This window comes from Zea mays, chromosome 5 (genome assembly GCF_902167145.1).
Source record: "Zea mays cultivar B73 chromosome 5, Zm-B73-REFERENCE-NAM-5.0, whole genome shotgun sequence".
In the NCBI taxonomy this organism is placed as follows: Eukaryota; Viridiplantae; Streptophyta; class Magnoliopsida; order Poales; family Poaceae; genus Zea; species Zea mays.
In genome coordinates this window covers 151,735,848-151,748,479 of record NC_050100.1, presented here as the reverse complement: position 1 = coordinate 151,748,479, position 12,632 = coordinate 151,735,848, and the positions used below count along the sequence as shown (strand labels likewise).

At 40.7% G+C, this 12,632-nt stretch overlaps 1 pseudogene; it reads right to left on the bottom strand.

The window, feature by feature from the left end:
* Positions 1-677: 677 nt before the first annotated feature.
* Positions 678-11,820, bottom strand: LOC103628555 (pectinesterase QRT1-like; annotated as a pseudogene).
* Between the last annotated feature and the right edge of the window lie 812 nt (positions 11,821-12,632).

The following is a 12,632-nucleotide window of genomic DNA, read 5'->3' as shown; positions in this document are numbered from 1 at the left end:
TTGGTCGCTTGCTTTTGATTGCTATAGGACATCAAAAATAAGCCAACACAAGTTATTAAACCATAAACTTCTCCCTTCAATTAATGCTTCTTCGAAGGTTAATTCAAGAGAGAAGACGAAGGGGCACAAATGCTTATATATTAACAAGGATGAAATGTAAACAATTACAACCAAGACATGTTACTCATCTTCATGCTTCCACACTTATTATTTCATTCCTTGCAATATAACAAACAATTACAAACATACCTTCAGCTTCACACAAGTGATAGATGAAAGGTACTTCGAAGGCTAAGCTAAATGAAGCTTTGAGCTCTCGAAAGGTGAGTTTATGCATGACAATGTTACTCTGTTTATAGGCGAGAGGTACAACTTCGTATGAAATTACAAGTACGCCCACGAAGTTTATACATATGATTCACAAGTATCACATGCTCAATATCGTCTTTCCTTCTTCTTTCTTGCCGAACCAGACTTCTGGTTCATCCTCTTGTTTGCTTTGTTTATTTGTTATTTTTCATTCTCGAGAACAAATGAAGCCCATCTACAACTTGTTTACAGCAGCATGCATAATTTATAGATAAGGACAAAATGTAAATGCAAAATGTATCTAATTTGGTTCGTTATTAATTAGTGGTAGATGATGATCTTTGGTGATCTTTGAGGATTCTATATCTTTAAACAGACATCAATGTTTTAGCATCAGTAGGTGGTTTGGACAGGATCCATGAATCTTCAGTGAAAAAATTCTGTCCCAAAAAAGTATATGGCTTCAGCGTACTTAAATTTGAGGTGCCATATTTTCTCCAACCCAGACTCATAGCACTTGAAAGTGGCACGACGTCTTCTAGTTCTGCATAGATATGAGATAACAAGTATGTATATAGAGAGGGAGAGAGATTCTGCTGCATGCATGAGTCGCCATACATATTACTAGGCATGGAGATGGTCCCTTTGTCGTATATTATGGGCACAACCTCCTTAGAAATCTAGGTGTTGGATTAGATGGAAGGCGTGCCCATCCTCTCGAGGAAGATTTGTTGGCCTTTCTCGGTGATGGTACATGTCTTGAAGGAGAAGCCGCCCTCCCCTAGGGCAACCTTGATTGGATTGTCGTAAATGTCAAGTTGAGGTGGCGCCACAGGCAAGGTCATGATCTCCACCTTGTTGTTCACGGAAACAATGGCGCAGTCCTCGTAAAAGGACTTGGCAGAGCCAAAGATGAAGTCAATGGTGCCCTTGTTGTTCACGGAAACAGTAGATGTTTTGACATTTTTTTCCGCTGGGGTCAGGAGCTCAGATGGGAGAGCGAGTTCGGGCCATTGATCTCGATCCGATGGATGGGAGCCCCCCCTCTCCTCCCCAACTCTAGCCGACCCCTCTCCCTCTCCCCAATTGTTGCAGACGCCCCCTCCCTTTTCCTCTCCTCCCCATTTGCAGCCGCCCTATACCCTCTCCACGACTTCCTCCTCCCTCTAGATCTCCTCCCACACAGCAAGGATCGAGAAGAGGAGGAGCACGTTGAAATGAAGAGGAAGAGAGGATCAAGGAGATGTTCTACCCCATATCTTCTTGCAATTTTTCTTGGGGAAACCTTAGGTAAGGATAAGATCCATGTTCCTCCCTGTAATTATGTGTTTTGGGGGTTGTGAATCATGGGGATTGAATGATTAGAGGTTGGATTAGATGGGGGGTTAGTTTTTGATCTCGAAATTAGTTTCTGCAGAATGGCAGATTCGACAGTTTCTGTTCATACCAGTTTTTCATGCTCTTACTGGCATCAAAAAAATAAAATGTCTATCTATGAGTCGTAGATAATTTGTAGATCTTTCCGTGGCCATAAAGAACACCCCAATCGGACATCAGATCAGAAAGTTATTGCAGTTTGATTATAGCAGTTTTTTAGTCTCACAATTCTGTGCAGAATCTGTTCTATTAAGATTTAGGCAATTTAATAAACAGAATTAAACTTTAGGTTGGTAAAATAAGTTGTAGATAATTTCATAAGATTTCCAGATTGTTAAATAGTGCATTCATATGAATTTTGAAACTCCAGTTATGTTTGTTTTACTGTGGCTGTTCCTGTTTGCCTGACAAAAATGAGAGGGTCAGTTCACTCGTCGGTTTCATCTAATAAATGGCCGAATTGGCTCTTCCAACTATGGAGACTTTTGTAGAGCGATAAAAGTCTTCACTGCCAGCAGAATTGCATATTTTTTGGTTGAGTAGTTTGGGAGATAACGAATTTTTAAGTTAACTATGCTGCTGCCTGAAACAGATTCAGTCAGTTATCTTGTCAGATGCTTTAAAACTTATAGATGGCTGAATTTAATTATCTACTGAATACCAAAGTTGTAGAGTATTTTGTGTAGATACTCCTAGAGTATTTGTTTGATATCACCACTATTATAATTTTAAAGATACAAAATTAACAAATAGCGCTGCTGTCGTGTGGCATGTGGTTCAGGGTGGGAGTCTTTCCACCAGGTATTGGTTTCCAGTGTAGGAGCGAATTGTTGATTGTTGGCAAATGTTTGGGAAATATTTGTACTAAATTTTATGCGCGCTAGCAGGTGGCTACACTCCATATCATGCCTAGTACATTTTTCTTCTTCGATGAAGGCAAGTGAATGTAGCGGTGGTTGCTACCGTTTTGACCTGTTACTTCTATCGCCTACACTCTAATATTCAGAATTATTGGATTCTTTCATAATTGAACTATAAGATGATGTTTTACTTGTTTGTATTATATTGATGCTCTATCATATATTGATGATGATTATGGTTCGAGTACGACCCATGAGATTAATTCACACCCCTGAAGGCAGATGAAGCATTATTTGAGGTTGGTATTGTATTTGAAGGCAGATGAAGTATTATTTGAGGTTTGTATTGTATCTAAAGGTAGATGAAGTATTAATTGAGGTTTGTATTGTATCTGAAGGAAGTGTAGTTTATTAATAAATGCAGCATGCCATATACATTGCATGACTCATTTGCATCTGAAGTTTTGTCGTGACCTATGGTCCGACCGTACCTGTACAACTTAGCATCGTAAGTTGCCCGAGGAGGGGTACGATGCGGCTTCATACCCTTAGAGGTATGAAGGCAGAGGACATATGCATTGCATTCATATGAATTCATTGAAGTGACATTTGCAGATGATGTGGTTTTATACCCTCAGAGGTATGAAGACAGGGGACCTACACATTGCATTCCTGTGCATACATTGAGTGATATTTGCAGGTATTGTTGACGCAGGGAAGTGTTATACAACCTATCGTGGTTGTTCTCGGAAATGAGATGGTATTGGTTATATTGGGACTACTGAGTTCTATATCTACAAGTATTTCTGATCTGATTTGTGATTCTTTTAGAATGTTGATTAATTCAATTTGTGGTTTAAATATCTCGTCAAAACAATTTGCTTTTTGAGATGTTTTATCTCACTCTTGCATTACTCAATGCAGGTGTTTGTTACTCATCATGGAGAGTGGGAAGTAGCAGCACATCCACCTTCACTCTCATAATAACGATGCCTAGGCGCAATCATGATTTAATTAGAAACTTCTTGTCAAAGGATGTTTGTTTTTAACTAGTCGTGCGCACTAGTTAATTCAGTTCATGTCGTTATGGTTGTGTTCCCATTGCTAGCAGATTATTAATGTCTATTATGTTTTCTTATCATGATATCTATTTATATTTTGTTGCTTCCCCATTTGTGCAATTTTCAAAGGAGATGTTGTCGAAATTTTATATATGAATGTTAGATGTGTAGTTTAGTAGCATTCTGGGGTATTTGTGAATCTCGGGGTGTTACATGCCCCTGATGGTGCAGGATTTGAAGTAGTGCAGCCCCATCTGGTCATACATACAGGGCGCCTTGTCCACCTTCGATTGTGCATGTCACACCCGGATTGAAGGGGTCCATAACCCGGGCGCGAACTTCACCAAAGGGTGCTAGGATCAAGTCTCACACATATGATGATTCACGGTACAGAAATGAATGTCACATCTTTAATATATAATGGAGTTCTGTACAAAATAGTTAAATAATTACATCATACGAAGACAACGATCCAGCAACCCAAAGTTGACTGCGAGACGACAGCCTAGACCACTCACGAACTCATCACAGCATCCTTCATGTGCCTCGTCCAGTGGTACCTGTTCTTGACCTGGGGGGATGTGAGTATAGCAAGGGTGAGCTCACATACGTTCATTGCTCAACAAGTTGCGGGGAATAATGTTCATGAACTCACCAAGGGTGGGAGCTCATGTGAAGTGTAAGGCTTACAAAAGGAGATGGTTAAAGCTGAGCATTGCTTTTAAAGTTGGTCAAAATTTTATTAACAGTTACTAGGTATAAGTAGATACCAACCCAACTAAATAAGATATCACAATTGATAATAACACTCGTGATGCAATGCATATGATAGATTAAGTTTAGTTCCATAAATTAATCATGAGAGAGTCATGAGTCGCTCTTGACCGTGAGCACGACAGATATACCAGTTTTACACTCTATAGAGGTTACACATCTTTACCCACAAGTCGTGTTACCCATTTTCCACGGGGTTGATCAAACCCCATACACCTCTAGCGAGGAAGAGAGGCAGGGTAGCACAACGAGGCCTTTCCAAAGTTCCACTAGTTCCACCCTTGTGGTAGCACTGTGATCTCAAGTTAAGCTCCATGTTCCAATTGACACAATAATCTTTTCATGAACAATAATTAAACAACAATATAATTGGAACATGATCACAGTATAACATTAATTTCCCAAAACCAGGTAGAGCAAAACCAAATCTACCCAATAGTTCATATGTTTGCAAGGCTTGGGAAACCTATTAGGTCCCACCAAATTAACCTGAGCATGTCACAGTGATTAACCAGAACATTATTAGGTAAAGAAGAGTGATCAAGGGCACAACTTGCCTTAGACTCGAGACTCCCAGGTACTCAGTTGGTCTTCAAGTGATTTGCAACCATGCTGCTATTCGTAGCAATACAAACAAACATGGTATAGGCAAAATTAACATCACACTAAACATAAGAACAAACTGCATAATAATGATCTATGCGTTGTAGCGAGAACCTAGGTTCGAGAACCACTAAATTTAGAGTTACGGTTAAAGAGTTATGGTTTTCTGAAGATTTAAGTGTTGGATATGAAAGAAACTAAGTGCATTTTTTATCTAGGTTTCATAACAAACTAAGGTTACCAGATGATAAACAATGTTATTATAAATTTAATGCAACTGGAATGAATTAAATTGGAGTTAAAATAAAGGAATCATGAATTTTATAGATTTCTAGATTTATTTCTATATCAAATATCTTTTTTAAATTAATTATTACCAACTAACCGAGACCAGTGGGTTGCGGCCACAATTTTATAAGAGCGCAAGGTTACTTTTACAAATGTTTGGACAATTATGTAACGATCCTAATATAGGGATGGACTGCGGGTTAATTCACAATTTCCACAGGGGCTCTTTAGCAAACTGGCCGAGCTAAAGGGGTACTGGTTTATCTCAGCCGCCCGATCTAGAATTTAGGGCACTGATTAGATCTAGGCGAACCGGTAGACTTCGTCTGATCAGCGTTGTTCGATCGGACATCCGCAGTCCAGATCTAAGCTCAACTCGATATAAGACAGCCACTGTAGGATTCAAGATCTATGCCCGGGATTTAGTGCTGGCCTGATCTACTCCACCCCATCGTTTAACGGATCTGCCCACATCTAATCTGAATCGCACAACCGAAGATCCACGGTCGCCCCACTCTTCCCCAACCCCGACACCTATGACGGCGGTGCAGAGGTCGTAGAGACGGGGCCTCGCCGGAGCGATGCACGTTGGGCACACACGCACGCCCACATAAATTGGACCGCAGCTACGCGAAGAGGAGACATCTGCGACCATACGGAGGGGAAGATTACCGAGAATCTTGCACACAGAGGTTGCTGGCCTCAGCTCTCGGCGGATCTACGGCGGCGCTGATTTCTTGGTGAGGAATTGTCGCCGACCTCCGACTCCCCGAGCCTGATTAGCTGCCCGCGCACGATCCACATGGCATGGGGGTCCTTCCCAGCCCTTCCATGAACGCTGGCGATAGCGAGCTCGAGAGGTAGCCGCAGTGGCCTAGTTTCCGTTGGGTATGGCGCATGGTGGTCTGGTTGGTGTCGCGGCCGCGATGGTCGTCGAGGGTAGCCCCGTCTTTATACCCCGATGCCGACTCACCACGCAGCTAGCGCACCGAGTTGGTTGCAACGGCACGCGCAATCTGCGCGGGGTCTGTTGTGCGAGCTCCGGTCGCTGCAGCGCTGGAGAGGGAGGCATGGTTCGTGGGGTTCGGTTGTCAGTGGGTAGCGTGCGGTAAGGAGCGAGTCTGGCACATGGGCCCTCCATGTCAATGTAAAGGGACGTCCAGAAGCGCGCGCACGGCTGGGCCACACGGCGCCGATAAGTGGGCCGAATCGTGGGTTTTGGCCCAGGCACAGTTGCTTCTCTTTTATATTTCTTTTTCTGATTTTATTTTTCTTATTTCAATTTCAAATCAAACTCAAGTCTGAATTTTAAACCCTTAATTTTAGATGCACAAATAGACCTCCAGTATGATGTGCACTAATCTATTTATTTAGTTACTTTATTTATTATTATTATGTTATTTAGGTAATGAAATACACACCATATTATTTCCATAGAATATGATTTTGGTTGTGTGGTCAGTTTAAAGATAGATTCCAAAATTCATATTCCTTTGTTTTGATAGAAAAACATTTTCAATGTCTAATCTTTATTAAGGTTTGATTTATCTAATATTATTTTATTATGACCATTTACTTTTAGAAAGAGGTGAATTCAAAAGTTCCATCATTTATCAAGGGTACTTTATTTATTATTATTATTTATATTATTATTTATATTATTATTTATATTATTATTTATTTTAAAGCATTTCCTTGATTCACCAGTTAAGATGTTGGGTGTTACAAATTCTACCCCCTTAAAAATAATCTCATCCTCGAGATTAGTAAGAAATGAATGTAACACTATCTTGTCTCAAAACATATGCACAATAAAGAACTCAGCACGATGCATAACTTATTACTAACACATAGGGACGAATAGACCTTATTACTATTCTTAAAATAATAAAGTACTAACTACTACCTAAGGTATTATTTAGGTCTTACAAATATTACTTAAAACATATATATATATATACTATAATCTTGTTGCTCGTTGACTTCTTCACCGGCTTCTTCACCTTCAATCGGCACCTCTTCCGGGTTTTCGGGTTCACTAAGTTCAGCTTCTGCTTCCACGTGGTTGACCTGACCTCGATTGACGGATAAGGCCTGACTCTTGCCTCCTGAGGCCTGACCTTGTTCATCGGAGCTGGAGTGGTGTAAGTAGCCCTGTTGGGACAGTAGTTAGCATAATGTCCAGTCTGTCCACACTTGAAGCATGACCTGTTTCTTGATGTATTAGGAGCAACAAGTCCTGATGATGTGTTTGCTTGTGGAGGAGGTGATTAGGTCTGTTGAGTCTGTTGCCCGGAACTGCAAAGAGTTGGTGTGCCTTGGGGTGCAGTATAACGGGGACGGGTACTGCTCCTAGCCTGTCCCTAGTTAGTAGCCTTCCTTTTTCTCCAAGCTCAACCCTCATGTGCTTCAGAGCGATAGCTTTGTCTAGCATTCTCTAGAAGGATGGGAATGTGTGCGTCATTAGTTGGTATTGTAGTGGTCCGATCAAACCCTCTAAAAAGAGCTGTTGCTTTTTCTCATCATCATAGACCTCACCAGGAGCATACCGGGATAGCTGGATGAATTTGTCTCTGTATTCGCTTATGGACATGCCTCCCTGTTTGAGGGATAGGAACTCCTTCTTTATTTTCATGAGACCAGTAGGAATATGGTAATTCCTGAAGTGAGTGGAGAATTCTGCCCATGAAATGGTGTTAGCAGCGGCGTAAGCATCGCAATATGCATCACACCAATCTGCAGCAGGGCCAGTGAGGTGACCCGATGCATATAGCACTTTCTCCCTATCAGTACACTGGGCTATGTTGAGCATCTTGTCCATGGAGTTTAGCCAGTCGTCAGCTTGCAGTGGGTCGGAGAAGTTGGAGAATGTCGGTGGCTTATGACTCATAAACTCCTGGTGCTTATCCCTGGGTGGAGCTGGTGGTGGTGGAGGTGGTAGTTGCTGTCGTTCCTACCATTTTTGGCGCATTTCTTGACGTTCTTGCCGTATTTTCTATCGTTCTTGATAGATCTATGCTTGCATTTCCGTCATCGTGTTGCCATTTGTTATAGTAATCGCATTTGAGCAGCAGCCACGTCATCAACAGGCGGGGGATTTAGGGGATTCATTTTTGGTTCTGGATTAGCTACAACCCTTCTTCGATGAATTCGTGTGAGTAGATCAACACCTCCTCCCCTCCTGGTATTAACCATCTGGGTTAGAGACATATGGTAAGATAGTTTTGCAAGGGGAATAATTTAGTAGGTAGAACAGGTAGCCTAGTAGCTAGTCATAAATTGAAGGGTCTTAGGCAGAGCATTGATCTGTTGTTTTGCGTCTATGTCGGGTTAACTATGCTTATAAGATGAATCTCCATGGATAAGATAGAATCTACTAAGATAGATATGTGATCCTAGCTACATTTTAATGGGGGATAATCTAGGTTGTCTAGTTATTTTATAAATATTTTTTTCTATGCCTAGAGGTATATGCAGATGCAATTGTGGACATTACTCCACAACACTCAATCAAAGAACCAAATCAAACAGTTATCATAAGAACAAACATTCAAGCGTATAGATACTTACAAAATAATTTTGTTTTTGTTCCTAAGATTAGGTCTCCTATTCCTAAAGGTCACTTTCGGTACAAGATTTTAAAGTGTGAAATCCGCTTTTGTCTTTAGAGGTGAAAAGGTAAGAATAAATAGAGTAAAGTAGCAATAATTGAGAAAAGATTAAGAAAACTTCAGAATAAATCAGAGTAGCAAAGGTAAGTAGGAAAGCGTTATCCAGTTCTATCTAGGTTACGTCCTATAGTCAACATTCCTCTGATACCACTTCTGTCACACCCAGATTCATTGGGTCCAAAACCCGGGCGCGAACTTCACCAAGTGTGCTAGGATCAACTCTCACACATATGATGATTCATGGTATAGAAATGAATGTCACATCTTTAATATATAATTGAGTTCTATACAAAATAGTTTAATAATTACATCATACGAAGACAATGATCCAACAACCCAAAGTTGACTGGGAGACGACGACCTTTACCACTCACGAACTCATCATAGCAAACTTCATGCGCCTCGTCCAGTGGTACCTATTCTTGACCTGTGGGGATGTGAGTACAACAAGGGTGAGCTCACATACGTTCATTGCTCAACAAGTTGTGGGGAATAATGTGCATAAACTCACCAAGGGTGGGAGCTCATATGAAGTGTAAGGCTTACCAAAGGAGATGGTTAAAGCTGAGCATTGCTTTTAAAGTTGATCAAAATTTTATTAGCAGTTACTAGGTATAAGTAGATACCAACCCAATTAAATAAGAGATCACAATTGATAAAAACACCCGCGATGCAATGTATATGACAGATTAAGTTTAGTTCCATAAATTAATCATGCGAGAGTCCTGAAGTTTAGTTCCATAAATTAATCATGCGAGAGTCCTGAGTCTCTCTTGACCGTGAGCACGACTGATATACCAGTTTTACACTCTACAAAGGTTGCACATCTTTACCCACAAGTCGTGTTACCCATTTGCCATGGGGTTGATCGGACCCCATACACCTCTACCGAGGAAATGAGGCAGGGTAGCACTACCACTCCTTTCCAAAGTTCCACCAGTTCGAGAAAGCCCGGCTACGGATTCAGGACGAAGGAAGTAGAGGAATCCCTCGTCCGAAAAGCTTCACAGAAAGTTCGACCCGAGGACCTCCCTATACTCTAGCAGTGATGCCTCCCTGCTTGCCCCTTCTGGGTAAGGTAATCTCTCCCTAGCTTTCCTAATTACTTGGCCAAGGGCGTCCCATTCCACCCTTGTGGTAGCACTGTTATCTCAAGTTAAGCTCCATGTTCCAATTAACACAATGATCTTGTCATGAACAATAATTAAACAACAGCATAATTGGAACATGATCATAGTATAAGATTAATTTCCCAAAACTAGGTAGAGCAATAGCAAATCTACCAATAGTTCATATGTTTGCAAGGCGTGGGATAAACAATACTAGGGAAACCTATTAGGTCCCATCAAATTAACTTGAGCATGTCACAGTGATTAACAAGAACATTATTAGGTAAAGAAGAGTGATCAAGGACACAGCTTGCTTTAGACGCGAGATTCCCAGGTAGTCAGTTGGTCTTCAAGTGATTTGCAACCACACTGCTATTCGTCGCAATACAAACAAACATGGTATAGGAAAAATTAACATCACACTAAACATAAGAACAAACTGCATAATAATGATCTATGTGTCGTAGCGAGAACCTAGGTTCAAGAACCACTAAATTTAGAGTTACGGTTAAAGAGTTATGATTTTCTGAAGATTTAAGTGTTGGATATGAAAGAAACTAAGTGTATATTTTTTCTTATCTAGGTTTCATAGCAAACTAAGGTTACCAGATGACAAAACAATATTTTTATGAATTTAATGCAACTGGAATGAATCAATTTAGAGTTAAAATAAAGGAATCATGAATTTTATAGATTTCTAGATTTATTTCTATATCAAATATCTTTTAAAATTAATTATTACCAACTAACCGAGACCAGTGGGTTGCGGCCATAATTTTATAAGAGCGCAAGGTTACTTTTACAAATGTTTGGACAATTATGTAATGATCCTAATATAGGGATGGACTGCGGGTTAATTCACTGTTTCCATAGGGGCTCTTTAGCAAACTGGCCGAGCTGAAGGGGTACTGGTTTATCGCAGCCGCCCGATCTAGAATCGAGGGCACTGATTAGATCTAGGCGAACCGGTAGACTTGGTCTGATCAGTGCTATTGGATCGGACATCCGCGGCCCAGATCTAAGCTCAACTCGATATACGACAGCCACCGTAGGATTCAAGATCCACGCCCGAGATTCAGTGCTGGCCTGATCTATTCCACCCCATCAGTTAACGGATCTGCGGCTCAGATCGCTTCAAGGCGAAGCATTAGCCCACATCTAATTTGAACCACACATCTGAAGATCCACGATCGCCCCACTCTTCCCCAACCCCGACACCGGTGACGGCGACGGCGACACAGACGTTGCAGCGACGGGGCCTCACCTGTGCGATGTACGTTGGGCACACAGGCGCCCTCACAACGAAGGTTGCCTTTGTTCCTTGATTCACCTGTTAAGATTTTGGGTGTTACGCTGCAGTTGTAGAAGGTTGCCTTTGTTCCTTGCACCCGCAACGAAGGAGCCTCGCCTTCTGTCTTCTTCTTCTTCTTCGCTGCTACTACAACATTATTCCTAAAGACAATACCATAGGCAATGAAGTAGTCGGACTCTAAGGTCATGGTGCTACTACCATCTACTCCAAGGGCTTGCTGTCCTTGCCCAGGGTGGCGGCAGTGTCGTTCCAAATGATGATGGCAGGGTTGATGGGGTCATCTGATCTTATGGTGACGAACGACTTGCTTTTGCTCACCAACACATTCTCCCGATACACGGTGCCACCGTTGAGGATGAGGATGTAACGTTTGGTGCTGCCGTCTGGGATGTTGGCGATGGACTTCTCGATGGTCCTGTAGCTATTGTTCACTTGTATTTTATTGATGTAGACCATAAAACAAGGCAACACAATTGTTAAGCGTTAAAGGACCTTTGTCCTTCGAAGCATTATTCCCTCTCGGGTATAATGAGTCTTAGACGAAGGTTATGAATAACAAGTCCTCATCATTCATAAATATGAAAATTTACTCACAAGATGTAAAACCAAACCAGACATTTATTTCATAATGAAGATATAGATACAATCAAAATTGATATTACATTGATACCTTCGGCTTGCTCGGAGACAATGACGTGAGAGCAATTACCATCCAGCGTGAACAGTACAGGAGTACTGTTCACCTATTTATAGGCACAGGACATAGCCCGCATAAAAATACCTTTGTGACCTTGTGTAAAGCTCAAAATCTATATAAAAATATATAAGATAAATAAATAAGTATATTTATATGTTAGTGTTTTGGGAATTGTTTGATTCTCTTTTCTTTGTGCATATTCAATTAAGGGAATTAAAGTAGTCAAATAGAAAATAAATAAATACTCAAATATGCATCTCATGCTGAGGTTCTTGTATTTTTGCATTTGGGTTTAAATTCACAAGACAAGTTTAATTTTGAAAATTTGAATTTGAAAATAAAAGAGAAAAGAGAAGAGAAAAGAATACACATTATAAGATAACAATAATAAATAAATAATATTACTAAAAATAATACACATTATAAGATAACATTAGGATTGTATTTAATATTTGGAAACCTGAAATTTAACAGGAATTTAAAATTTAGTTTGAAACTTTAGATTTGGAATTGGAAAAGAAAGAATAAAAGAAAAGGAAAAAGCTCTACCTGCGCGGGCCAAAACTCTCGG